This window comes from Dasypus novemcinctus, chromosome 31 (genome assembly GCF_030445035.2).
Source record: "Dasypus novemcinctus isolate mDasNov1 chromosome 31, mDasNov1.1.hap2, whole genome shotgun sequence".
Taxonomy (NCBI): domain Eukaryota; kingdom Metazoa; phylum Chordata; class Mammalia; order Cingulata; family Dasypodidae; genus Dasypus; species Dasypus novemcinctus.
In genome coordinates, this window is record NC_080703.1 from 30,895,704 (window position 1) to 30,899,567 (window position 3,864).

The 3,864-nt window shown below is 38.0% G+C and overlaps 1 pseudogene; it reads right to left on the reverse strand.

The window, feature by feature from the left end:
• Positions 1-252: 252 nt before the first annotated feature.
• LOC101438565 (WW domain-binding protein 11 pseudogene) lies at positions 253-1,947 on the reverse strand (annotated as a pseudogene).
• Positions 1,948-3,864: the final 1,917 nt, after the last annotated feature.

Sequence of the window (3,864 nt, forward strand, 5' to 3'; positions counted from 1 at the left end):
ATAAGATGGAAAAGGTGACATGAAAGGGAATGGATGTTAATAGCACTGTTTCAATAGTTAACTTATTCTCAATGAAATACCCTCTCTTATATGCAGTAAATTCTGACCAAGGCTAAACTTTAGGATATTCTTTGCACTGAAATTAGAAAACATCCTGCTGGTGGAAGGAGTTTTTTCACCTATCCTTGTCAAGAGCTTCTTCTTCCATGAACCACTGATGTCAGGAGAAGTCTGGAATGGCATCAAAAGCTGTCACAATAGCCCTTCCATCTCTTTCATGAAAGCTTCATACATATCATCCTTAGTTTGCACTGAGACAGGAACACAAGGATCAGATTTGGGGGCTGCCTGGGCAAGAGGCATCATCTCACTTTCTTTGGGGAGTAGCAGTAGCCCCTTTATTCTCCTGACATAACCTTAGTGCAGTGGGCACAAACTGAGTAATTGCTGCCTTGGGGTTAGTGATCTGTGCCTTAGCACTGATGATTGCTGTGACTTTCTTCTCAATGGTGGCTGCACTTGTATTGTCTCTCTTGGATCACTGAATCAAATTGGGTGGGGCACTTAAAACCCCTGGGTTCAACAAGGATGCTGGTGGGAAAAGCCCAGGTGGGGTAGGTCCAAGTGGAGGCATCAAAGGTGGGTGCATCATCCCAGGACAAGGTGGAGGAATACCTGGAGGTGCAGGGGGAGGTAGCTTTGGTGGGAGTCCCTGAGGAGGAGGGCCAAGAAGCAGAACTGGATATGGACCTGGGGGAAGGTGGTGGTCCAAGAGGAGGTGGTCCTGGCATGGGAGGTCCTTGTATCTGAGAAGGAAGAGCAGACTGTGGAGGAGCCTGCTGCTGTGAAAAAGCTGTAGATGTGCTATTAGAAAGAGATTCACCTTAAGCTGTTTTTGTGATTGCTTTTCCACTTCAGAATGATCAGATTCATCTTAATCATCATCTTCTGAAAATTCCTCTACTTTTCGCCCCACTTCTGGGATTTTCTGACCTGTCATGTGAAGCATCATAACTTGAAGAGGAGTCAGTTCCTTCATGTTCTTTTTCTTCCTTGACTTTCCAGGCATATCTGCAAATCATGCACTCAGACCTGACTTCTTTCTTCATTGTTGTCTCTTTCATTATCATCATGGTGCACAAATTCATCCCCCTCACTCTCTCCATATAATCTGTCAGTGTTGCTATTGTCAGTGCTGTCATCGTGCTTATCCTGATCCATGTCCTCAGGATTTCCATCATCCTCACTGGTGCTGGAAACGTCATCATGATCTCACTGAGCAAGTTCAGGACTATATGACATAATTTCATCTCTCCTATGAGGAGGAAGATCTAGGGAAAAGTCCATTTTATGGCCATACATCTGCAAGACTTGAGGAGGTGGTGGATCAGGGGAGGACTGGGAGGTTTTCTGAACACCATGTCCAAAAAGAGGAAGTATAGAAACTGCCTGAGTTGGAATTCTGTAGGCTGAAGGCTTCTTAAGGATGGAAGGTCATTGGGCACCAGGAAGTGGAATATCCTAGATGAAAATATTGGAAGGAGCAAGAGGCATATCTGGTAAAGGAATACTTTCAACTTCCAGGTGGTGAGCATTCTTGACAGCATCAAAATATGGGCTAAGTTATGCCCTCTTCTGTTCATATTCTACTTCTAACCTTCTCAATTCTTTGTAAATATCTGGATTCTCTTTTTCATAGAGCCATAAAATACATTCAAAGTTTTCACACAGCATTTTACATTTGTCTTTCAGCACCTTCTCATTCAACTGTGGCTGAGCATAGGGTTAAACTCCATTTCATCCAATTTCTCCATATCCTTGATAATCTGCTTGGGATCCTTCATCTTCAAAACTGCAGCTCAATAACATCATGCACTGTTTTTTGTTCTGGTCTGTGGGGTTCATAAATTTTCCACTCTTCGTGGATGATGTAGATCTCTGTTCCATGTTTAAAACCTGTGTTTTAATATTTTGTTTGCTTAAAAAACACACTTCTGTTGAGTTCCCGGGACTTCTAGAAGTAGGGTGTGGGCAGTTTCTGGCTTCTTTTACATTGTAGGGGTCTTCACCCCTCAGTCAGTCACTCAGCTACCACCAACCCTACATCTCCCCTTACTTTTTATGCAAGCATTTAGAGCTATATATTTCTCTCTTAGCACTGCCTTTGCAGCATCCTATAATGTTTGATATGTTGTGTTTTTATTTTCATTAGCCACAAGATATTTCTTAATTTCCTTGTGATTTCCTCTTTGGCCCATTGGTTGTTTAAGAGTATGTGTTTATGTCCAGTCCACTATTGTTCCACTGAAAATGTGATTTTCCTTGTCTTCCAATGTTCCATGGAATCCAAAAGCAATAAAAATTATCATTTTGTCAAAAAAAAAAAAAAGAGTATGCATTTAATTTCCACATGTTTGTGAAATTTCCATTTTTCCCTAGTTATTAATCTCTTGTTTCATCCATTGTGGTTGGATAGTATACATTTCATGATTTTGCTGTTCTTTCATTTATTGAGACTTGTTTTAGGACCTAGGATATGATCTATGCTGGAGAATGCCCATATGCACTCAGGAAGAATGTGTATTCTGTTGTTGTTGGGTGAAGTGTTCTATACATGTCTATAAGGTCCTCTTGGTTTAGAGAATCATTCAAGTCTTTTATTTCCTCTTTGATATTCTATCTAAATTTTCTATCCATTATTGAGAGTGGTATATTAAAGTCTCCTACTATTAATGTTGGGCCATCTATTACTCCCTTCACATCTGTCAGTATTTACATCATATATTTTTGGGATCTGCCATTAGGTGCAGATATATTGATAATTGTTTTGTTTTCCTGTTGAGTTGACCCCTATATCAGTATATAATAACTATCTTTGTTCCTTGTAACTGTTTTCAACTTACAGAAAAGTCTATTTTATCTGACATTAGCATAGCTACCCTAACTCTCTTTTCGTTACTATATGCAGAGTATATTTTACCATATTTTCACTTTTTATGTCTTTTAATTTAAGAGAGTTTCTTGTCAAAAGCCTATAGTTAGGGTGTACATTTTTATCTGTTCTGCCAATCTCAGCCTTTTGTGAAAGAGTTTAATATATGTACATTTAAAGTAAAAACTAATAGTGACAGACTTGTTTCTCCCATTTTGCTATTTCATCTCTTAAACCTTATACCTTTCATGTCCCTCAATTCTTCTGTTAATGCCTACAGTAACATTTTTATTTTTTTTTTGTATTTTACCATATTGAATCCCTTGCAATTTTCTTTTCATATGTTTTTCATATATTTTCATTGTGGTTACCATGGGGTTAAAATTTTACATCCTAAAAATGTAACAATCCTTTTTCATTTGATAGCAACTTAATTTCAATAGCATATGCATACACTCTTACTAACTCCTCCATTCCCCATCTTTTTTTGTACTCATTGCAAATTATATCCATGTACACTGTATGCCCAATACCATAGATTTATCATTAATTTTTATAAATTTGCATTTTAGTGTCCGTAAGAAGTGAAGTTTGATACCCTAAAGAACAATACAATATTACTGACATTTATGATTACTGAAATAGTTACATTTACAAGAGTTCTGTATTTCTTCATGCTGCTTTAATCCACTGTCTAGTTTCTTTCCCTTCAGTCTTAAGAACTCCTTTTAGCATTGTTTCTAGGACAGTTATAGTGGTGGTAATGAACTCCCTCAGCTCTTTTTCTCTATCTGGGAATATCTTTATCATTCTCTCCTTTTTGAAATAAAGTCTCACCATATATAAAATTCATGGTTGGCAATTGTTTTCTCTCAACACTTTAAATATTTCACCCATTTACTCCTTGTGTTCATGGTTTCTGATGAGAAAAT